This window comes from Leucopleurus acutus, assembly GCF_964270905.1.
Source record: "Leucopleurus acutus genome assembly, chromosome: 10".
Classification (NCBI taxonomy): Eukaryota; Metazoa; Chordata; class Mammalia; order Artiodactyla; family Delphinidae; genus Leucopleurus; species Leucopleurus acutus.
In genome coordinates, this window is record NC_139153.1 from 104,555,411 (window position 1) to 104,580,715 (window position 25,305).

Here is a 25,305-nt window from a genome sequence, read left to right on the forward strand (position 1 = left end):
GGGATCGCAGGCCGACTCACATTGTGCCGGGAAGACGCCCACCACGCCCCGCAAAACTCGGCCCCCTAGACTTTAGGAAATCGTCCTTCTCTTAGTCCCGGACAGCACCCCTGCCCCCCATCCCAAAGCCAGCCGCCCCTGGCGGAGCGGACCCACCCCTTCTCCTCCCCCCTTTCCCCTCCTCCTCTCCTCCCCTCCCCTCCCCTCCCCCTTCCCCTCCTCCCCCCTCCTCCCCCCTCCTTCTCCTCCCCCTCCTCCTCCCGGCCGGTCCTGGGCCGGCCGAGTGGTGCTGCCGCGGGTGCCGCCGCCAGACCTCCTTAGCCGCTGCCCCTGCGCCCGCACTGACACCGTCTGTCAGCTCATTTAGACATTGCCGCCTCCGCCACACGCCGGGGTGCCCGCGACGCCCAAAGGTAACGTGCCAACCCTCTCTCCTGTGACGGGCCTGCGGGCTCCCACCGCTGTTAGCAGAGGGCAGAGGCCAGGCTCCTTAAAGACTCTCCTTTTTAGAGACCCTGGAAACGTGGCCGAATAGGACTCCTGTTTGCATTTGTTTCCACTTCCTTTCCGTTTGCCATTTGATGTTTTGTACGAAATGCAGAAAGAAGGCCGCGCTGAGTGACAGGAGTGAGATAGCTGTATTTGTACTCAGTCCTGAAGGGGTGTGCAGCTGTCACGGGGTTTACACCCCCAGGCCCCGTGCCGCCCGCCCAAGCGTGCCTGCCATCTCGAGGCTGGCTTCCGTGGGACGACACCCCACCCAGTGTGCCTGGGTCCTCTCCATCTAAGTAAGAGTCAGGCTGGGAGAGAGGATGTGCCCTCGGAGGAATCACTCCCGGTGAGACCGGACAGTTAGTTATTGGATTACACGTGCAAGGAAACGTCGTCTGACCAGGGACGGGGCTGGAAGTGGGAGGAGAACAGGAGGCCTGGGAGCCTCCGGGGCCGCACGGGGCTGATGGGGGAGGCCCCCAGGGGAGGTGCTGCGGACCGCGGACCACAGGGGCGGCGGGGCCGGGCGCTCCTCTGCGGCTGCTCAGAAAGGACCGGGGTGCAAGCGCGCGCGCTGGGCAGGCTGGGGAGTCGGGGCGGGGGCGGGGAGAAAGGGAGAGGGCGCCAGGTCTAGGAGAGGGGGGCAGCCGGAGCCCCCGGGTGGAACAGGCCCGGGGCAGGCCCTGGGGCTGCACCCGCTCTGCGTGCCCAGGAGTGCTGGGGTTGCTTCTGGCCGGGTGTGCCGGTGGGGCAGGAGAGGGAGGGGTGCGAGGGGTGCGAGGGGGAGGCTGGGGGCTGGGTTGGGCTGGCCCCAGACAGTGACCTGAAGTTGAGTGGAAGCAGGCTTTTTCCATCAAACCCTGCCTGGATACCACACACAGAGACCGAGTGTCAGTTTACTGCCCTGAGCCCGGCTCCTTTTCCCTAAGCTCCACTGTAATTAGACAAAGAAAACCTAAATTAGCTGAACAGGCGTCGACAGCTTCCTCCAGAGCACCCCTGGTACCTACATGGGAATGTGTCCCAAAATGGCTTGATTGTAGCTGCGAGTCAGCTAAGAAAACACGGCCCAAATGAACTCAGTTTACTGCTCATTTCCAATAGAAAAAAGAACCAAGCCGCCCTTTTCCGGATGGGATGTTTTGGTTGAGTTGGGGAAGGGGGTTTGCAGTTGTTTCCACTTCTAAGAATTCCTTTCTGAGTGACTGGTGAGCTTTTTTTTTCTTTTTCATAGGGCCCCATTAATTTCATGGTATGTTTTTCTCTTACCCCTTTTGTCATTTTACAGGGAATAACTTAATTATAAGTGAAGTGGAAGTATTCAATAAATAGAGTGTGTTCACTAAATCAATGCTTTAAATGTCTGAAAAATAATGAAATGCAATAGAAACTGGAGTGAGGAGAACAATATCTGAAAGGAGCTCCCCTGACACAGACTTTGTGTGTGTGTGCGCGCGTGCAAGCAGTGGGAAGAGAACTGGCCCAGCTGAGAAGCAGAGGGACCAGGAAGGCAATCATCTCATTTGGAGATGGGGGTGGTGGGCACTGGATCTGGGGAAAACCCAGCAAGTGGACATACCGCTGGCACTGGACCCTCTCTGATTTTCTGCACCTGGGAATTCTAGGGCCTGGATCTCAGGCCCTAAAAGGTTTTAAGACCCAGAGCGTGAAGAGTAAAAAGCACTGACCCTAAAATCCAGGCAGGGCTGGTAATAACCTTACACACCAGTAACTCCCAGTCTGTTTGAGAATATGATGGAAGCTATGGAGCCTTCCTCCAGAAAAAAAATATTCTCAATTTGCCTGGGATTTTAGGGGGTCCACAGATACTCGTTAAAACCCAAAAACTCTATACATTTTTAGTTTCTACCAGTTTATCTGATTCAGTGATCAAGGGTTTTAAAAATCTCCCTTCCCATCCAAGTGACAGTGGTATCCATTTTACCTAAACCCTCTGAACTCGCAAGAAATGCCCACTTATAGTTTGGGCAGCCTTCCAGAAGGCCAGGCAGGTCCTGGACAGGCAGCAGGCTTTGGAGAGCAGTCTGCAGACCTGGAGCCCCTCTCCACAGGGGTCTTAGTGCTGCCCTGTACTCCAGGACTGTCCGGAGGTCGGTGCCCTTCTTAGTTATCTGAGCAGGAAGGGGCCCTTCTTCAGACCACTTTCTCGGAGACCCCCCTTCTGCCTGTGGAAACTGTTCCCCTGGCAGAGACCCCTCAAGTCTAGAAATTTGTTCCTTGTAGATTTCACAGGCATAAGCCTTTACATCCATATCATGGGACCGCCACGTGGTCTCGGTACCTTCCCCTCTAGGGATAGGGAAACTGAGGCTAAGAAAGGTCAGACGGTTTGCCAACACTCACACGTGGGCAAGTGACAGAGCCGGCCTGCAGCTCAGGGCTGGGGTCTCCATCCACTGCTGCTTCCACTACGGGGCAGCAAAACAAAGTCTCAGAAGTTTGTCTTAATTACTGATTTATACAGATCTCCTGGGTGAGGATACACACGATAACCGATTATGTCAAACTCTCTGTCCCTGGCAGGAATACCTGAATTTCTGCGTGGGAGATGGTTGAGAAGGAAAAAACCTGTGCTTGTCTGTGAAATAGTTTTGCTCGGGAGGCTGCCCTGTCTCGGAGTTCTTCCTGATTGACTTTCACTGTCTTAAAAACAACAAAAGTCTTGACTTCTTTCTTATGGGAAGGAAAGGTATGGTTCCTTAAAATGACTGCAGATCTGGCCAGGCGCTCCTCAGTTAACCAGAAATACTGGGGGGTGCCCCTGTATTTCTCAGAAATACCCTGAGCTGACCCTCGGGTAGACCGTCTCCATCTGGGCCGCGGATTCCTTTCTGCTGCAAACCCCAAGGTCCCGCCCCTGCTCCAGCGCAGGGGAATGTAAACTTCAGGAAGCCTGGGTTTCTCAGATTTTGTCCTGTAATCGGCATTTTATTCTAGGAAATCTCTTCATTATTGCGGTTTACGTTTTATGTTCTTAGCGTGCTTCCCCTGCCGCGTGGGTTTTACACGAAATGGCTTAGACTAAACCAGCTACCCACCGGAGAGACCCACCCTGTTGGCGCCCCTCTGAAGCCTCCCCTCGCGGGCACCTCTGGCCCCGCGGCCGCCCTTCCTTCCCCAGCCCAGCAGAACTCCGACGCAAAGCGTCCACCCTGTCCAGTCTGTGCTTTGGTACAAAGTTAACGTGTGTGTCGAGAGGCCTTTCCAGACAGCGGTGGGCACTGCATGCTGAGGCCTAGGGGGTGAGCCTGTGTGGGGAAGCGCCCCAGAGGCCAAGCTAGAGATGCTTATTTATAACAGAAAATGCGTCCGTGGCCGCGAGGCCAGGAGGAGGCGCCAGGGCGGGCTTGGAGAGGGCACCTGGGCCAGAGCGGTAACGGCGGGAATTTTACACCCTTGTGGACGTCTGCCTTCCTTGGTCCAGAGGCCCCAGACCTCCGGGTTTGAAAGCAGCCACCCAATTCCAAATGTTTATTTAGATAGATTCTTCCGCTCTCCAACGCCTGTGTTCCGGGCAGGGCTCTTTTTATAGCCACCTTCCTGAGAGATCCCCGCGGATGGGCCCCAGATCCCCTGCGCCTGGCGGTGGGCAGACTTGATCACCCTCTTGGCGGGATCGGCGGTGGAGAGGTGAAAAGTGGTCCAGCCTGCCAGAGCCCCTTCCCAGGAGGCTGCACCTCTTCCCACCTCTGCGCTGCCCGGGCTTCAAGGCCCAGCTTCCTACCGCGTTTTTGGGGGTGGTCCCGGGAGCCGGCCTGTCTGCCCGGTTCGGCTCTGCAGTGGACCGGCCTTGGGCCTCGCGGACAGCCTTCTGCGTTTATGTGGGGAAGGCCGGGGCTTGCGAGGAGGGTTTCCATGGCCGGGATGGCCACTCCTAACAGGCAGCTAACAGGGGCGAAGGAAAATTAGGGAAGCCTGTCCCACCCATTCCCAGTCTTGGGAGGAAAAAAAGCGGAACAAGTGTGGGAGGGGTGCCCCTCCGCAGGACCACCGTGAGGCGGCTTGGGTTGCTGGAAGGGAACCCCCGCTGATGACACAGAACCCGTGGAGCCAGGCTGTGTCTTAGGAGTGAGCCCGAAGGCACCGTGAGCTCGAAGTCCCTTCCCCGGCGCCCACCCTGCCGGGCCCCTGCTCTGCAGCCCCCCTTGGGAGGCCCCGTGCCCCGCTTCTGCTTCCCAAGCTCGGGAAGAAGGTGGGTGGCACGCTGGGCAGGCCCGGCTGGCGGGAGCAGAAGGAAGGAGGGTGTCCGCCCAGGGCTGCGGAGGCATCGACCAAACGCTCGCGCTCGGAGGTCGCAAGGCCGCGCCTCGGACGCTCCCCGCCACGACGGAGAGGCCAGACCGGCCGGCTGCGGGTCCGCGGGCCTGGAGGCGCCCTGGGGGTCCCAAACCAGACGAGTCGGGCTTTCTTCTCGCGTCTGGCTCGCCTCCTCCCCTCCTGCCCTACCCCCTCCAATAAATAAATATTCCCCGGGGCAGCGAACCCCGCGGGGCCCGAGCCGCGGTGGATGAACTTCCTGGAGCATCAAAACTCCCCTCCTGTCTCCCCGCTGCGCTCAGGATATGGGGCGCGCTCGCTTCTCTTCAGAAAAGGAAACGTAGCTCTTCCAAAAATATAAATCAGCTCTGACGTCCAAATATTTCTTTTGTCCTCCAGCATCCTCTGCAGGGATAAATAAAACGTGCTCGGCGCCCAGAGCCCGACTCGGGACCTCGGGGCGCCCAGACGCCGCCTTGGAGGAGCTGCCTTTCGGGAGCCTTCCCTCCAACCCATCCCCCATTCCCCCCCCGCCCCCCCCCCCCCCCCCCGTGCCTGGTGGTCGGTCCTTTGCGGAGGCGGCCTGACCCTCTGTCGCCCGGGAAGCCCGCGGGAGGGGGAGGGAGTGCTCGCTGGTGCTGGGACTGAGGGGCCGGGAAAGCACCCGGGGCCGCGCCTAGACAGGCCCCAAGGCCGCCTCTCCAGGCCCACCTTGCTGTCGAGGTTCGCGTCTTCCCAAGGAGGGAGCGGCTGCAGGTTTCCCGTAGCAACCCCAGGGCAGTCTTCTCTTCCAGGTGGGCACAGAGGGCGCTGAGACGGACATCTCTGAGGGCTGCAGCTCCACGGGAGGGAAGGGGCTGCGGCCTGGCTGAGGCTTGGTCCCAGGGGTTCCCAGCCCATCCAGCCTCCAATGGTCTGACCCGAGTCATCTTTATGCGTCCCCCCCATCTCCCTCCTCCAATTTGGGAAAGGTGGACGGACAGTTTTGGGTTGGGGTTCGAAAAGAAATCTCTACCAAGGGAAGGCACATGTAGCAGGGCACCTGAGGAGCTGGCGTAGGAGCCAGAGGAGTCAAAGTAGAGCATCCCAGGGGCCGCTTTTCACCCTGTGCCCTGACGTCCTGGTGTTGGGAGCCCACCAGCCTTTTTGCCGTCACCCCCGCCCCCAATCACCCTGCAGCGCCCCCGCCGTGCAACCTGAAGGGCTTCGGTGGCGGCCGGTCCAGGCGAGGCGTCTCCACCTGCCCGGGACCCCCTCCCCGCCTCCCCCTTGGCCAGGAGGTTCTGGTCCGGGCCTAGGGCTCCAGGCTGCGTGGTGGGGGGCTGTTCTCCAGCCCCCCTCTCTCCAGGGGGGTCTTTATTGATGAGCTGCCTTCAAACCCCCGCCCCAAACGCCCCAGAAGGGTTTAGACGATCCATCACCCGCCACTTCAAGAATGCTTCCTTCCTTTCAAACAATCCTCGCACACCAGACGGGCTGCGATGGGGAGGGGCGCGCACTTGAAAAGGGAACGCTGTATAATCAACGTCCCAGCCATCCCGCAACCTTTCGGAAACAGGGACTCAGGCCAAAAATCCCGCTAGATGATTTACGCGGCCTGGTCGTGCCTCCCTCCACGTGGACTCTGCCCTGTGCTGGCAGCGCAAGGCCAGCGCACACCCGGCTCCAAGGCGCGTCCACCCGAGCGCATCTCTGTGGGTGGTTCGCATTTGAGGGGAAAGCGCTTTTCATCTCGGGGTTCAGGGCAAACGGAGTCTCGGCCTGGCGGGCCACGGTGTCCTTGCTGGTGAGAGGGGTGAGCCGGGAAGGCCAGGCATGGTTTTCTGGAGCCGTCAATGAGTGTCACCCTCCAGCCGTCCAAGAAAGTCCCTGGTGTCTCGGTCCCGGGCTGGCCTCCCCTCCTCCTGGGCGCCCGCGTGGAAAGAGCGGGAGTTCCTCTAGCTTCCGCTGGGTGGCGCCAGGCCCTCGGGAATCGCGGTCCCCGCGGGTCCCTAACCCGCCTCGCGCGCCCGTCCCCGCAGCCCGGCCCCAGGCGGACTGAGTCCTGCAGATATACTCGCTCACCTCGGACTCGGTTGGCCACCTTAGGACACACCCTGATTTCCCGACCCCTCCAGCCCTTAAAATAGAAGGAGGCCAGTCGCATGCCTGGGACCCCTCCACGGAAATGCGCCCTCCTTTGCAAACATGGGTCTTGCTGAAGAAAGTCTGGCTTCGGTGGTTTGGCCCTTCTGGTTTCCCACAGCCAGCAAGGGGCCGGGGCGGCGTCTTTGTTTGCAGCCTGCCTGGAGCTCTGGGAGCCGAGGTCTAGCAGACAGACAGACGGCCGGGCACCCGGACAAGCCCAGCCTCTTGGTTCGGGGAAGTGTTTTCCACTCTGGACCGCTGCGAAGAGGCTGCAAGACCATCTCTTGTCTTCTGGGTCTACAGTGACAGAAAGACAACTTTTTGCCTTTATTATTTCTCATTCCTTTTAACTAAGGAAAGCACCGTACACTTGTCCTGGCAGAGGAAGTCTGCAACATAGAAGGGAACTTTGGGGGTCCTTAGGGGCAGGCTACATACCCAGGTGGGGTAACAGGCAGGGTAGTGGTGGGCTTGGGAGTGGAAAGGCCAGGGCTGCTGGATTTGGAACCAGAGACCAAGATGTCCCCTACTGGCCTTTCCTCTGCGACACCGACTCAAGAGCTGCACTTTATAGGAGATAAGAAGGCATTCTCCATGTAGTCTGACTTTTATTTTAAAACTCCTAAAAATTAATGGTATTCAGGTATACCTTACATACAATAAAATGAAGAGGTTGAGTTTTTGTTCTTTCTGTATTTTTTCTTTGTACTAAAAGTTTCGTAACGCACAGAAGTGGAGGGCTGTATACCCGTCATCTGGATTTAACAGTTATCAAGATTTTGCCACACTTGCTTCATTTATCTCTTCTCTGTCTATTTTCATTTCTTGCTGAAATATTTCAGGGCAAATACAGATGTCGTGTTTTTAAAAGGCACCTTATTACTCCTCCCCACGCCCTCCGGCTCTGGCTCTCTCATACCTAAAATTATATTTTAGTGCCGACAAGCACAGTTCCTTAGGGAAGCTGGAACTAGGGCCGGGACATTGTTTCTGGATGTGTGTTTTATAAGCACAACTCTTTATCCTGCTGCCCACTCCCCCCAGGTGACTTCCAGCCCCAAGTTTCTTGGCTTTTCCCTGCCTGCTGGAGCTGCCAGGAGGTGACGGACGTTCCCTCCATCACTGGGGCTGGGTGTGTGCTTTGGAGCAAGCTGTGGCAGGGGCGCTCGTCTGTGCAGTCACCAGCGTCACTCCCACGCTGCATCCACACGGTCACCAGCTCCTGCGTACAGAATTCATTTTATTGCAAGGTCACACGTGTCCTTGTGATGTGTGTGTGTGTACGTTTATCCTTGTGGACCATACAGTACTTTCCAGTCATTTACCCAGGCAGTGGCCAGCCTGCAAAGACTTTTTCATTTGGTTTGAAAGTGCCTGTGGAGGATTTTGAGCTAGGCTGGGGTGTGGCGGGATCCGGGGGAGGGGGAGAGTGAGCCAGGAAGCCCTGGTTGGCCCCTGTCCCCAACGCCCAGTCGTTACCAGGACTCTGTACAAATATTTCATAAATATTTGTTAGCTGATTTGTCTGACTTTTCCTGCTCCTCCAACCATACACGTTACCTTTGTTCTTAGCGACCCCCAGTGTGGCCGGAGCAGCGATGTGATGCCATAGGTGGCCCTAGATTTGTTTGACAATTGTACCTGCTCCAGGTGACCTTGGGTAAGTCTCTGAGTTTCAATTTCTTCCTTTCTTCCTTCCTTCCTTTCTTTCCTCCTTCCCTTTTTTCTTTCTTTCTTTCTTTCTTTCTTTCTTTCTTTCTCTTTCCTAAAATGGGAATAATAAAAATAATTTTAAAAGGGCCTCCTCCCACAGTGACTATAAAGATGAAATTTTGAAATATACACATTTATACGGTTGTTTTTGGCCCCATCCGACAGAAGCGCTGTGTGAAGGTACTGTGTAAGCCTCGCGCGTCCTTGGGGTCCTTCCTTCCCTGAGCGATCTCTTACATGCACGTTTGGTTGGGTCCTTAATAAGGAAAAGGTGGGTCTTTGTCTACCAGTTTAAGCCCGCCTCTGCGGGCTGGGGTCTCTGCTCTCCGGCGCGTTCCGGCTGTGGCTGGGGTTCTGTATCTTCACCGCCGAGGGCGAATTCTCCCCGGGTGGGGGGATGTTTCCCGGGCACCAGATCACGCGGCTCCTGGAGGGATCCTACACTTTCGCAGCACCCGGGCCGGAGAGCGCCCTCGCAGCACGGTGGGTGGGTGCCTGGGGGCTGACGCGGGGCACTGAGGAGACCAGGGCGCGGTTTGTGTGTGTGTGTGTGTGTGTGTGTGTGTGTGTGTGTGTGTGTGTGTCTGAGCTCCGGCAGAGGAGCTCACTCGATCGAGGAGGGTAGAGCGTCATTTGTCCCCAGGAAAGTGTGCCTCGCAGAAACGCAAAGCGCCCGAGTAATAACGCCAGGCGCGCGGCAGCCCGGGTGTGTGGGACCTGGACTCGCTCACCGGGGGTCGGCGGAAGCTCAGACGGCTGATGTGCATTCCCTCGGGTTCGAGAGCCCACGTAGAAACGGAGAAGTGCAGAAAGAAAACTAACCAGCACGCTGCTGCACGGGCGGCAAGGGTTCCTCGCCGGCCAGGGTCTACGGCAAACCGCCGCCCACGTTTGCTGTTTTACACGGAAATTTTCTCCATTCCGCCCCATTTCCCGTTTGCAAGAGGCGCAGGCTCTGGCCAGTCCTGTGGGAGGCGGCGAGGCGGGCGAAGAACCCTCTCCGTCCAGCCTAACCAAGCGCCCCGGCGGCGGGTGTGAGGGGTCTCTCGCCCCGGTTACGCCGCGCTACCCCGTTAGGCTCTCGCAGCTCTGACTCGGAACATGTAACCTGCAGTTTGAAAAATTAATTTTAAATGTATACTAAGGTCGCAAATGCTATTTTGCCCATTTAATTTTACGTGAGTATCTCCCCCCTCCGCATACAGCTTGCACTTACTAGTTATGCGGCCTTGTGCACTTCAGTTTCGTCAGTTCTAGAACTGGGATGGAATAACAGCTGCCCCACAGGGCTTCGGGGAGGGTTAAACGAGTTCAGACAGTCGAGTGCCTAGAAGAACAGCGCGCCGCACGCAGAGGGCGCGCAGCCGACCTCGGGCCTGGGATGCACGGCGCAGACCCGCTGACCTTGGCCCCGCGTGGCCGCGGGCCCCGCTGCTTTCCCATCGACCTCCCGTCGCGGCCCGCGGAGCCTAGGGACGATTGGGCCCCTGCGCCTGTCCCAGCACCGCCCCAACTCCGGCGCTTCGTTTTAGCTTTCGAGGTACAGACAGAATGAAGAGTTGGAAACGGAGCCAGGAGAAGAGGGACGCAGAGGCCCGCGCGCGACCCGCGGGCGCGAGGCCGGAGCCCGGAGCCCGGCGCGCGGAGCAGGTGCGGCGCGCCCAGCCCCACAATCGATCCGGGGCCGCGGTCGCGTCGGGCTCGAGGGGCATCCCCTGTCCCCGCCTCGGCCGCTCAGGACGGCCAGAGCTCTGGGCGGTGCGCCGCTGCGACCCCAGAGGGGAGGGAGCCTCCTCGGGTGGGAGCCGCACAGCATCGCGGGGCACGGAGGGCGACAAGTGTAGCAGCCCAGCCGGGGATGGTGAGCGGAGACAGCGTTTTCGTTTTCGCGCCTTCCAAGTGTCCCCGTCGGATGCTCGGCCGCGCCTTCTCCGTATCGGACCGTCTTCAGATATTGCCTGGAAAAGGCGGACAGGACAGGGCCGCTCTTTGGCTGTCGGCCTGTGCTCGGGACCAGCGTGGCCTCTCCGGGGGCGCAGCGGCCCGCAGGGCGGCCGGTCCGAGCGCAAAACCTCCGCCTGTCGGCGCTGAGGGTGGCCCGGACGTGGCTGCTCCACTGACCGAGCGGGAGAGGGGAGGGGAAGTGACCTCTTGAACCTCATCAAATGCAAATTCTGTAAGAATTTTTTTTAAGGGAAGAAAAGCGGAAGGACAGGGAAATGGAGAAACGCGCGGTCCACCTGTGGCTTGAATGGCCTTTTTAGAATCCCTGGCCCCTGGGGTGTGCAGGCTTCTCTGCGGTAGACCGACGGCTGGTAACGAACTTTGGGTTTTCCCTCTAGAGGGCGAAGCTCCCAGCTGACTTCTTCCAATATGCGTATTTTACATATACAAACACCTTCGCAGCTTAATAGCCATTTAAATAAATCATGCAGGTAACTTACTCTTAAAACGATCTGGCACAAAATAGCTTTTCTTTCCCGGGGGTCGTTTTCTTCCTTCTTTTCATTACTGGCTTTCACAGCTAAAGTTTCGTCTCCAGGTTGGTGGCTTTGCGGTCTTTTCACACATCACTCTGCTGTCTATTCTATTGTAAGGCTCACATGACTTTCATCATCAACGCAGGCCCAGGATAGATTCAGAACTTTATTTTCCATTGGAGGGATGGTACATTTTTGGAAAAAGCAAATGCCCCTTTGGTTTTATCTAGTGAGTGAGAATGGGGTGGGGTGTCGGCAGCGCGGCAGAAAGAGACCCAGCTGCGCGCAGTTCTGGGCTTTGAAAGAGACGACCCACTGATGGGTCCGAGTCACTTATTCCATCCTCAAGTCTCTGGAGTTAAAATATGCTAAGAATCTGGAAAACAGTGAGTTGTTTCCATTTGTCAACTTTTCATTCAGCAAAAGAAGCTCTGAACGCCCACCGCTCCCTCCACGGAAAGGAAACGCTGTCTGGGACGTGGAAATACAAACCAAACTCCAGAACCCAGGTCTTAGGACGAAATGGTTGTGGGCAGTTAAGCAGGCCCGCTGGGAAGACAGGATTTGGGGTGGAGGCTGGGCGTGACGGGGCCTCTGTGAGCCCATCTGAGTCGGAGGACAGAATGCACTGGGGGGTCTGGGCTAGTGTCGGGGAGGGATGTAGTGGAGGGGCAGGGCTGGCGGATCTCTGTGGAGAGCACTTTCCAGGGAGGCAGGGTCAAGCCTTACTGGTCCTGGTCAGCTGCTGGTCAGGTGGAGGGTGTGTGTTGGCATCCGGCAGAGGGAGTGGGCCCTGCTGAGCCCAGTGAGGACCGAATGTAGTGAACGTCTTTTCCTTTTGTGGTTTCTACCTGTGGAAAACGGCTGTGGATGGAGGGCTCTTAGAAAAGGGCTGAACCTGAAGACATTTCCATTTGTAAGTCAGTTACAAAAAAAGCTTTGCTGTGCGTTTTATGGACGTAGGGATTTAATAGAAAGGAAAGGATGTAGACGCATCTAGCAGGTAAGTATGACTGGGAAGTAAGTGGTTTTTTTTTTTTTTTTTGGTGGGGGGCTTTTATTTTCCAACAGCAGCAAATATAAGTCTGTAGTAATGTGAAAATTATAGGTAATGTGGGGTACCTTGAATTCATTATAATATATTCCTGACCCCGTTCTAACTAGGAAATCGTTTCGAGGCCGCAATTTGATTGATGTCTGGAGTTTGGGTGTCACTACGGTGGAAAGATCAGAGCTGGGCAATGTAGGTAACACCCCTTAGAAATATTTTTCCTGGCCTATGTTATGTGCAGTTTTCTAGTTTTCGTTCACATTTCTGATGAAAGGACATAGGGCACCTTACTTTCATATCTTGAGTTAAAAGTGGAATTTCAGTCGATATGTAATTTCTGTTCCTTCTGATTATGAGAAGCTCATTGGCGTCATCTTCCTGTAAACTGCTTCCTAAAGCTTTAAATACTACTTAAAGGAAAGGTTTAAATTTTGAAAATTTACATGATTTTTAAAGATTCTAAATTTCCCTTTTGCACTGTATTTCCTTGCTATTCAGTTTGTCTTTTCTAGAGAAGGTGAACAACTTAGGTTAATGTCTATTAACCTCCCATTAATCCTTTAGAGCGGGAGAGAGGTAAACACGTCTTCGCCCTTTGAAACTAGGAAAATGGAGTCATTGGAAGATGAAAAGTAAACCCTGAGGTCAAACAGGTTGACACTTTCATTAATAACTGGGAGTTTCAAAAGACAGCAGTACATCGGAGAATGGGAGGAAAATGTGTTTTAAAACCTTTGTGTTATCTAGAGAATCGTCTAGATTTGTTTCTCTGTGCGCCAGGCATCTTGTTCCCCCTTCTACCTACTAGGGACAGCATCTCCATATCCCTGAGGCATCCTGCTTCTTCCACTTGGTGCTGGCCCGGGGCAGCCACACAGCTGGGACCCCCAGGCCCAGGCCTGTCTGTATCACTTGTCCCCTGTGCTTGGCCCCATGCATGCATGGGGTCAGCCTCAGGCACCTGGAGCCCTTCCCTGGGATGCTTAGTAAAGATGATAAATAAGGGTGCCTGCCTGGAACCCCTGTGACCATCTCGTGACTTCCCTGGCTCCTTGTCAGAAGCGCACTCACGATAGAAGAGGATGACCCCAGAGGAGAGCAGAGGAGGGGGTGGGGCCGGCCAGGCCCTAGAGCTCTCATTTCATCCCTCGGTTCCAAAATCATTTTTGAGTGATGCTCTGTGCAAGGCACTTTCGTAGGTGCTGGGGAAACATTCAGGGGAGGACAGTCAAGGTCTCTGCTTTCAAAGCTTAAGTTCGGGGAGATAGACAACCAACAAATGTACCAAACAACCTTTCAGATAGAGAAAAGTGAAGACAGACCACAAGCAAATTAATATAAGGGAACATTTCTGGTGGTAATGAAGGAGAGGAGAAGTGATTTTCCCTCTACCCTTCTAGGTTCTGTGGCTGAAACCCCCCTGCGATAAAAGACAACACGAGAAAAACAAGCACAAGTTTCACAAGCGTCTACATCCTGTGCTGTGTACATGGGAGAGACCCAGGAAGACGGAGTCGCTCCCTGAAACGGCCAAGCCTCCACTTCAACACCATCTTCAGCTAAAAACAGCAGAAAGATGTTGAGGTTTGGAGGAGTCAGTTACGGGGGGTCATCAGGAGAAGCGGGCGAACGCGGAGGAGCTTGTTTCGGAGGTTGAAGTCCCTGCTCTCTCAGGTGACTAGAGCCTCCTGTGATGCTGAGTCCTCGGCGGCTCTCTGGTACAGAGAGGGAGACACTGGCAAATGGAGATTCCCTAATAAATGCAAAGCCCTTCCTGAGGGCGACCTCTGCCAGGTTTTCAGAGCTTCTCCTGTGTCTGCCTTTCCTTAAAGATACTCAGATCAAAATAATCCTTTTGCCACAAGGGCCTTCCGCCCCCTTCGGTATCGGAGGTGATACTATAACAGGGTGATGCAGCTGAGACGTGGACATCGGGTAGGTGGTCGGCCACAGGGAACCTGGGGGTATCGTTGATCTGGGATCTGATGACCCAGAGGAGGCGGCTATGGGAAGGTCGGCAGACGGAGCAGCAGAGACAAAGGCCGTAAGGAGTGATCTCGGGATGTCGCGAGTACCGAGGACCAGGTTGCTCCACTCCAGGGGAGCTGTTGGGGACGAGAGATGCAGCAGTAACAGACAGACGGTCATCAAGCCTGCCTCTGGGCTCCTCTCCTTTTAGGTGCCGTCCCCATGAAGAGCCACCGTCCTGTCGCGGTCACGTGACATCGCCAGGTTTTTACAATATAGCCCAGCAGGTTCCAAAGCTTTTGGCTGTCATCGTCCCCATTTTTCCACGAGGCGCTCACATCCTAGTGGTGTATGTTTGCAGATATGCTGATTTTTTTCTCATTTTGGTCACAGAGGCATGTTACTCCTAAATGCTGTAGGCACTCAAGTCTGGCTGTGGGATTGGTGTGGGTAAGTGGCCGACTGGAGGAGATTCTTATCAAGTTCAGCCCTCTTCCGACTGTGGTAGGCAACGCGCGCAGGTCTGGAGCTCAGGATGCTCGGGGAGGAGTGGGGGAGTGCCGCTCTGACTGAAAGGATGAAGGTGACAGTCATGACGCCAAGATGAGAGTCGAGTGCAGGGTTTCCAGAAAGCTGAAGGGGGAGTTTGCTTGTGGTCGTTAAGTAGATGAAAGATTCATACTTTGAAAATCAAAAGTGGTCTGTCGAGTGTTTAACCTATAGTGAATACAAACCACCAAAGGAACAGCACATCAGTCTGAATTCTTATTGAGAAGCAACAGCACCCACTCTGGCTGCTTTCAGCAGAAAATGCATTTATTAAAGGACACGTAAAGGCTCTCTGGCTTGGGAGGGCTGAAGAGTCCGTTCTGGAGGCTGCATCACCAGAATGACGTTGAACTCCACCCCAAAACAGGTGTGGAAGGACCCCCGTAGTTGCTGCCACCGCCCGCGCCGCTAACACTGACTGCTGGACATCAGGGTCTCCTCGACTAGTTCACGCCCCTGAAGTCACCTGGCCAGGAGGGAGTTTCTCCACTCCAGGCCTGCTGCCTGCTTCCTTGCAGTGTGCTCTGTCTCAGAGGGGGTCTCACGTGGGAGGGCCTGATTGGCAGAGTGTAAATCTCAGGTGTGAACCCAGTACAGGGAGGCTGGGAAGGCAAGTTTCTGGCTGCCACCTTGGGAGACAGAACTCATTATGGAGGAAATTCAAAAGACATGGGGTCGGCGGGTACATGGCAAATACTTTCTGCATTCAGGAAGGAAGGGAATCCTGAGAATCGTGGCAGAAATCAATAAGATGGGCGACCTACCTCAGCAACATTGAGATAATTTACAGACCAAAGACGTTTCTTGGAAAAGAATAATAAGATAGACACACCTCTGATGAGACTTAGAAAAACATTGATGTTACACATGCACAGTCTTACACATGCACACATACGCACACGTCAGGAAGTATGTAAGGTAGAGTATTTACAATTTGTAAACGAATAATTCTTCATCAGCTCCAGATTCAAAGTCCCGAGAGAGGTGATCATTGGACAGATCGGACTCAGATGCCTGCCCTGGGCATGTGGGGAGAAGAGAGGTTCAGGCCCCCGATTTCTGGGTTGGCAGGTGCTTCCTCCCAACAGGATTATGCACAATAGGAAACACCCCAGGGGGCAGCCAACAAATGACAAATGTGCAGCCCCTGTACTGTGAGTTATTTCATTAGTTCCCTATTGATGGACGTTGATATTCTTTACGAAATTTCATTACTGTAAAGAAGCCTCAACAAACATCTTTGTCAAAATTTTTACCCTAGAAGTGAAATTACTAAATCAAAATATATGAATAATTTTATGGCTTTTGAGTAAACTGTCAAATTACTGTCTCTAAGAGGCAACACTTTACAGCCTCACCAGCTGTGATAAAAGAGGATGCACCTCACTTCATCTTTCCTAGTTTTGACTATTTCATAATGGAGGTGATATCTCATGGATGTTTTAATTGGAATTTTTAATTATACCTGAGGGTAGGCAACTTTACATGCATTACAGGTCTAATATGTACAATATTTTGTAAGAGAGATGTCATGATCTTTGTTTTACAGATGAGAAAACTGAAGGTCAAGGAAGATGAAGGAACATCCCCTCAGTCCCTCAGTCAGTCCAGGATGTGGGATTCAAACCTAAGGTATTTTACTCTAAAGCCCTTATTCTTAACTACTGTTTTATTTCAGAGAAATGGATGTATTTGACTAAATATACAAATTAAAGTATATGAAGACTAGAATGAAATGTAGTCAGAGTTTCCCAAAGGGTGTTCCAAGGAACACATGACTTCTCAAATTCTCAGAGGGAAAAAACAATTCGATATTTAAAACTTTGGGAAATGCTGGATAATGTGTCCCTTCTTGGAGACTCATAGCAAATGTCAGGATTTTTAAGGCATTGAGAAGTCTTGCACCAAAGAAACTGTTTAACATTTCAGGGAAGTAGCGTTCCAAGGAACATGTTTGGGAGATGCTGCCAAACATGGTGCCTCGTATTTCTGTGTCATGTTTTATTACGTTGGCTACAACATCTAGACAATGGTAAATGATATTGGAGGGAGTGGCTATTTTATTCCCTATCCGCCCCCCACACACTGATTTAATGAGAATGTTTGTAGAATTTCATCACTAAGTATTGTGTTGGCCATGAGTTTAAGAGAGATATAGTCTTTATTACCTTCTCTTCCGGCGTATAGAACCAGAAATGGATGTTGAATATGAATGAATCAGCTTCTCACACAAAGGGGGGAAATTCAGTGTGTATTCATCAAGTTGACAGTGTGTTCGATGGACAGGGCACCCTTCCCCGTGTTCCTGAGTGACACAGCTCCTGCCCTGGGCTGGGGGAAGGCACATACATTTTCTCCCAGAGGCAGCACGTGGCTTTCTCACCTTTACCGTGGGCTGGAGAAGGGGGAGTGCACCTAACTTGCTTAGGCAGCAGATGTTTTCTGAGTACCTCCTGTGGGTCAGGCTCAGTTGGCTCTGTGTCTCTAAGCACAGCATTTAGCCTGTGCGGGGAGGGGGCACATAAATACAGTCCACGTCAGGTGAGGTGTGAAGAGTTGGCTTTGATGTTGGCTGTCTGCACCCCACGCCAGCGGGACCTAAGATGTGGGGGGGGGTTCTTCTCAGGCCCCCTCCCCCTCTTCCCCTCCTCGCCCCCCGCCTTCTCACCTTGGCTGCCGGCAGTGGGACATGACAAGCATGTTTTCCCCAGAGATACACAGGCTGACCCAGTCCTGGCTCAGATGTGGCATAAATATTGAGAATGGAATCAGGGCAGGAAGCTTTCGACCGCTTAGGACACAGGACTTTGCTTTTGGCTGGAGAGGACTTGGAGACGGACTCGGAGTCCTTGGGGCACTGGCGAGTGAGTGATTGCATTTCGGTTTGGGAACCATTTTTTTCACCCATAATCTCCCCATCTTCCAGCTTATGGGGTAGTAAATAGCCCCTGTGTGCAAAATGAACGCTGACATCATAGGTCTGGGCACTTAAAACAGCGTTTCACCAGCACTTTTATTAGCAACGTGCCCTGAGGCTGCACAGCCAGCCCTTCCCAGCCCCCTTATTCTGTTATGAACCGCACTGTCTCAATGAGGCCACTTTTTCAGGGTCCAAGTCATTTCCTGCATCCTCCCGCCGCCAGGACTGTTGGGATGAGATGCAGTCCGGTTACACAGTACCGGATGCAGACACACGTCTTCCATCTTGGCTGTGGGTACAAAGCGGTTGTCAAGAAATGCCGTGTAATCCTGACCTAAGAGGGTGACAGTTCATCAGGTCTGTGACAAACCGAGGTGACTTCCATCTTTCTGTCTGCTATTTGTCCCCAACGTGGGACCTGTGAAATTCTGGAGATTTTGAGTGAGGGAAGAGAATGTAAGTTGAAAGCTAGGTGAAGGAGGAAGGGCTGGGAGTTAGGGAAGAAATATTAATGCTCAGTCTTCATGGGTCTTTTTTTTTTGGGTGAGTTTTCGAAGAGACTAGGACTGAAAACTGAGAATTTTCCTGTGAGTGGAGGAACCCTCGTTTCAGAACTGACGGTAGTGAAAGCGCAGAGGGCGTTGAAGTGATCAGGTTTTCTGCCATCAGCGTTGCTTTCCCGTCCCTGGTCGCTCGGTGCATGACGAAGAGTTGGAATGATGGGCTGGAGTTCGTAACAGTGAGTCTTCTTAGTATCTATGAAGTATTGATCACACAATGTCCAACGAGTGCATAGAAACCACTTAGGATATCAGTATATTTGGTTTACTGCAGAGTCAGCATAAATTCTCCTTGCTTCTCCTTCCTGAGGGGTAGCTCTTCTCATTTCAAATGTTACCTGTAAAGTCTCTGCTTTGCAATTCCTAGATTATAAAGTGGTCTGTTGTCTTTCTTTTAAGATAGAAAATGTATGCTCAAGGATCCATCCTTAAGGAGGCTGTCAGACAATGCCTTTGTGATGTGCGGATGCAGGGAGGCTGGTTCAAGACCCCTTTCCCAGAGTCTGGGTGGGGGCAATGGCCCCTGAGACCCGGGTCCCCCCGCGCTGGGCTGCCGAGCGAGGTCGTGGCCGCCATGTCATTCCTCCAGAGGCCGGGGCCTGGTGAGGGGTGGAGGGTCACACACAAGGGGCAGCGGGGCCGGAGCCCTCCAGCTCTGTCCTGCCTGGTTTGCCGGCTGAAGGCTCAGCCAGGGCTGGTTCGTGCAGCACCGCTCTGTTCTCTCGACCTCATTTTTACTGCAAATTCTTCTTGTGCAGAAAACTTCCCTTCCACATTCTTGTGCTTTCCCGTTTAGATTTGGAGAGAACGCTGATTCTTCAAGGCTGTCATTCCAAGGCCCAGAGCGGCTCGCCTCACTTTGTTTGTAATACCTTGATGAAAGTTTGCTAAATTCCTTATTTTTAAAAGAATTTCCTTTGTCCTGGGGACAAAGAGGAAAAAAAATCCAAACAAACAAAAAAATCAAAGGTTTCCTGCTTTTCTAGGTTTATCACCATTTGAACGTGAAAATAAGATTTTCAAATCCTTTTTGCTTTGAATGAAATTCAGATGTAAGGTCCCCTGGCCGCTGGCCTGTCCCTGAAGCAGGGGGAGGGCTGGAGGAGAACTCCAGAGCCTGTGAATTGCCTTCCCCTCCTTTGCCTGCCTCTGAGTCTCCGGGTGGCTCGGTGGCTCCTATGAGGTTGCGCTGTCCTCTTTAAGAATGTGTCTCCCTGTGCCATGCGGCTGCTTCCCACTAGCTATCTATTTTACGTTTGGTAGTGTATATACGTCCATGCCTCTCTCTCGCTTTGTCACAGCTCACCCTTGCCCCTCCCCATATCCACAAGTCCATTCTCTAGTAGGTCTGTGTCTTTATTCCCATCTTACCCCTAGGTTCTTCATGACCTTTTTTTTTTTTTTTTAGATTCCATATATATGTGTTAGCATACGGTATTTGTTTTTCTCTTTCTGACTTACTTCACTTTGTATGACAGACTCTAGGTCCATCCACCTCACTACAAATAACTCAATTTCATTTCTTTTTATGGCTGAGTAATATTCCACTGTATATATGTGCCACATCGTCTTTATCCATTCATCCGTTGATGGACACTTAGGTTGCTTCCATGTCCTGGCTATTGTAAATAGAACTTCAATGCACAGGGAGATCAGCTCGGTGCTTTGTGGCCACCTAGAGGGCTGGGATACGGAGGGTGGGATAGGGAGGGTGGGAGGGAGGGAGACGCAAGAGGGAAGAGATATGGGAACATATGTATATGTATAACAGATTCACTTTGTTATAAAGCAGAAACTAGCACACCATTGTAAAGCAATTATACTCCAATAAAAATGTTAAAAAAAAAAAAAGGAATGTGTCTCAGGTTTCCTGGTGTCATTTCTTACGGAGGGCCACTTAGCAGACGATTACGATGGGGCCTCCGAGGTGAAATTTAACTCCTGCTCTCCGCGTGCTGGGGCCCGGGGGGGCGCTCCCTGAGTCCTGGGAAAACTACCTCAACACGGCTCTGGACCCAGGGCAGACCCACGAAGGCAGGGACCCGAAATCTCCGAGAATTCATTGACTTGGTTCCTGAAATGGGGAAGTATTTTATTTTTACAAGTTTCTTTTCCCTTGTCCTTGTTTCAAGTGAAATCTTTTTTCAGGTTTCATTGTTGTGGACTAGGTTATCTGCAGGTCAGTGGGACCCCAGGTTGATTGCATTTCCTAAAATTGTGCTTTTCGCTGAATGTGGCACAAGAGATTGTTTGCGGCCGGCTCTGTGGAACAGGATGGCCCATGGAAGCAGTCACGAAGGTGTTCTTTCTGTTTCTGCTGCTCCCCGTGGGGGCATTTTAGGGATCTCTGGTGCTTGAGCGGCCTAAAATCAGCAGAGAAAAATCCTGGACTTCTGAAGCATCCGGCCAATTTTGTGGAGTTCAGAACAGCTTTGTTTTTCAAGACCTTTTTTCCATGACTTTCGAGAAGCTGGCTGCATCTTGCGGCACTTTTCCTTTGGATGAATCATTTTCCAGATCCAGTGTGCGATGACTTGCAGCCAGAGACGCAGCCTCCTAACTCCAGATGCAGGTCCAGATGTCTGCAAGTTCACGGAAGGGAAGATACAAATGTCCTGGCTTTGCCATGTGCCCTGGGAAGCATCCTTTTTTTTCTCTTTAGAGAGAGGGAGAGAGGGGAAAACCCACCAGATTTGCTTCACTTCTTGCTTTAAACACTTATGCTTTAGAGTTCATTTACATATGAAATTGAATCATGTGATAGTACATGTGGGGAAATTTTGCCTGAAACCCATTTTCCTTTAATCCGCAGATGCTGTGGATCGTGAAATGCTGGCACTTGTCGGGGTGGCAGGCTTTCCCGGAAGGCACAGTGTAAACTACACGCTACTCAGTGAGCAGCTTAATAAACGGGTCCTCAACCTCTTTCTGAAAAGGATACCATGGAAGTTTATTTAGTTCCCTTATCTTTAAAATAGCGTAAAGACACTCAATAAATCCATAGAATCATTGTGGCATCACTGAGAATCCTTTGGGGTACTTTGCATGGGAATAACTGATCGTTTGTTAATATGAAATTATAGAATCGAGCCACTTCAAAATAGGATTTTTGTCTGTTTTATTACTTTTCGTCTTTGTGTTGCTGGTGTACCTACCTGTGGCTATTTGTAAAACTTTCATATTTTCAACAAATACATATTTAACCCTTGTCGCGGGCCGGGAACCTTTCTACGCGCCGCGGAGTCAGAGGTGCACGAGGTGGACCTGGCTGCCTCTGGCACACGTGGAAATTAAGGGAGCGCAAGGGGGTAACAGGAGCAACAGTGTTCTGGCCTGAATCGTGTCTGGGCCCTAACACCTTGATCCTGGATGTCCAGCCTCCAAACCGTGAGGGACTAAATGTCTGTGCTTTAAGTGCAGCCCGAGCAGACCAACATAGAAAACGCGCTCATGAAACAGAAAGGCAGATTGCGCGTCAGGACGGTGCGCCGCATGTCAACTCATCTTGGGTGGGCTAACACAGTGCTGTGCCCAGGCATGAGCGAAGAAGGCCTCATCCTGCCCGCGGGGCCGGCCTGCCGCGGGGACACATGGTGAGCGCGTGGCCTCACTAGCACTCTCTCTGCAGAACGTCTGAGGCCCTGGAGCCCCGCCCGCGGGCAGGAGAGAGGGTGCTGCGTGGTGTCAGCTCTGAGGAAGATCACCCTCAACGCCGAGGGGTCTGTTGCGAGCGCGGGGAGGAGACGAGCCCCGTATGCTGGCCTCTGTTCGCACGGCCCCGTTATCGGGAAGAAGCCTGTTCTCTCAATCTCATTTTTGTCTCTGGTAAGTGGAGAAATGTGGTTTGCATCACTCAGAGCCTTGGGAATGTCTTACGGGATATTTCTGGAATGGGCAAAGTTCAGCACAGGCTGGAGCCAAAACGTCCCCACGACTGAGTCAGTCTAGTCCGAATGTTTACGACCGTCTCGAGAATGGTCTGCATATGTGCGAAGCTGGCGCTGCGGTTGATCACATCCCTGGGAACCGAGGAAACGCCGCAGGAAAGCAAGAACGGCGCGCGGGCTGCCCGCGGGTGTCTTTTCTCTTTCGGAGCTTGCGGCTGCGGGAGGAGGCCAGCTGCACGTGAGTGTCTACGAGGCTTTTCCCCTCAAAGGAGCAAGCCTCCTCAGCCTGGTTGGAAGCCCCAAAGGCCGCAGGGAAGCCCAGGTGACCTGCGGCATGATCTTCTTTCTTCTTTGCCCTGGACTCCACCTTCAGGGCCGGTTCAGTCCAGCATCTCTGAAGTTTTTGACGGGAGTCACCTACAACAGGCTTCTCAAAACGTGGTCTGTGGGCCCCTGGGGTCTCTGGGACCCTTTCAGAGGTTTCGAGGTCAAAACCTCTTTCCTAATAATACTAAATACTCTTCTCCCCTCCCTCTCCCACAAGCGTGCAGTAGGGTTTTCCAGAGGCTGTGGAATGTGAGCTCACTATTCTCGTGTTCTCTAGAATGTTCTAAATAAGTAGGGTTAAGTTGTACGTATGTGCATTTTCAGAGATTAACAGCTTTCAATACTTCTCTGTTCTTACTAGTTATCTTCCTTTATACCTACTCTAATTTCCATAAATTTATTTTGGAAAATCTCAAATTCCCTTGGCTATCATTAAAATTACTTATGTTGAGAAATACTAAGAACATCTCCCCTAGAAGCAGGAATTAGAGATATCTTTTGTAATTTCTAGTATTCAGCATTTTACAAGATATACTAATGAAAAAGAAAGTAGAATTATTTTTTTACAAATGAAATGCTTACATACATAGAAAATCCAAGAGAATTTTTTTTACAAATGAAATGCTTCTGCACATAGAAAATATAAGAGACTCAATACCAAGCCGGTTAACAGGACTTTTAGTATAAAAATAAGGTGAAAATTTTATTCACAGCAACAAACATCATAATACACCAAAGGATAAGCAAAATCAAAATAACCTATATTTTTTAAATATCATAATATTTGATCAAAGAACAGAATGTAAAACCTGATTAATAAGGCAATAATAAATACATAAATAAAGAAAACAATAATTCTTCCCAAATTAATACATAAATTTAATGCAATTTTGAACAAAATCCCATTAGCTTTTTTTAGCTAGACAAAATGTGTCTAACCTTTGTATGGAAAAGTAAAGGCATGAGGTCTGACAAGACATTTTTGATAATGAAGATTAGTGACCAGGGGTATATACTTATATATTATTAGAATTTACCCGTGAAGCTACAGAGAGGTATGAGCACGGGATGGACAAATACATTAGTAGAACAAATGCAAACATTGAGAAACAATCCACGTGTATGAAAGAACTTCATTTAAGATAAAGTTGGCACGTTATTTCATTGGTGGAGAAAGAATTATTCAATAAATAGTGCTGGAAAAATTGTCTATTCATGTGGAAGAAAAAAAAATCATACATAACACCATAAATAATCATCCACTTCAGACAGTTTAAATATATAAATCTAAAAGTGAAATAAAATACTAGAAGAAATATTAGAGAAGAGTTTTGTAATATTGTGATAAAGATGACCACCCAGACTGTGTAGGAAATGCATAGCTCAGACTCGATTATATAAATATTAAAAAGCTTTATTTTTAAAGGGGAAAAACCCCAAAGCCAAAGATAATAATATTAATTATAATGGGGAAAATTCTATGTTATTAAGAAAAAGGTAACCTAGTTTTTTAAATGAACAAACTATATAAATAAGGAGATCACTGAAGAGAAAATATGAAAAGCTATATATAAAAAAATGTTCAATGTCACTAATAGTCAGGGAACAATAACATAACATTTGGGAAAATAAGAAAGAAAAGTAATTTCAAGTTTCTTATGCAGAAATACAAAAAAGTAACTATACCTTTTCATCTTGTTTTTGTTAATATTTCAACTTTATGGAAAAACATTTCTAAATTTTATAGTTGTGTCTGAAACTATTACTATTTTAGAATTTAATATCTTATTCTAAAATAAAATGAAATTTATTTATAATATATTTTGTTGTGGTGCAGTGGTTAAGAATCCACCTGCCAATGCAGGGGACATGGGTTCCAGCCCTGGTCTGGGAAGATCCCACATGCCGTGGAGCAACTAAGCCCGTGTGCCGCAACTACTGAGCCTGCGCTCTAGAGCCCGCTTGCCACAACTGCTGAAGCCTGTGCACCTACAGCCCGTGCTCGGCAGCAAGAGAAGCTACCTCAATGAGAAGCCCGCGCACCGCAATGAAGAGTAGCCCCCGCTCGCCACAACTAGAGAAAGCCCGCGCTCAGCAAGAGAAGACCCAACGCGGCCAAAAATAAATAAAAAATAAATAAATTAAAAATATATATATATATATTTTGTTATATTTAAGGATGACTCAGTGGCTTTAAAATGGGAGATTAGAAGGCTTGCTTTCTCAGTGCACAACTGCACTGTCTGCGTAGAAAGATGCTGCAAAGGATAAATGCATGCATCAGGGCCTTCTCTTAAGAAAGAAGTCTAATTCAAAGAAACTGGTTGAAACTGCAAGTAAGAAATGGAAATATGACGAAAGCTATTTCCCCCTCAGCTCTATAGATTAAGAACGTACCTTGTGTTTAATGCAACAGAAACAAATTATATTAAGGTGCCAGTTAAACCGAGCCATCACTTTTGGGCCTGTCATTCAGAGTTTAAAGGAAAAGGCATAGAACATTTTAAGCATAGACTTGATGAGTTCTTTTAAAAACCAAAAATTGCTTGATAAAGCTTGTCGAACGAGAAATGAAAAAGCCACAGAAACATCTTCCGGAGTAGGCAACGGTCTTGCTGGCGACTGGCTCACAACAGCACAGAGAAGAGGCAAGCCAGGCGCTGACATTGCTGGATGTCTGCTGGCTGACGAGTCAGGTCAGGAGTCGTGGTACGGCTGCTTTCTGACACCACTGTCACCTGTCGTGTTGAAGCCGTATCTGCAAACAGGAAGATCTTGTCTGCAAACGTGTACTTTCAGCTTAAAAAGGATGCCTGACTTACCGTTTTGCTTGTCTTCATCTGGGATTCTATCAATGATCATGGAAGGAGGCTTCCTTCAAGTGAGTGCTGGGTAACAAGCACACATGGGGTGAAATATTCCGAGGGATGAACACCTTTTCTGAACCTTGTGG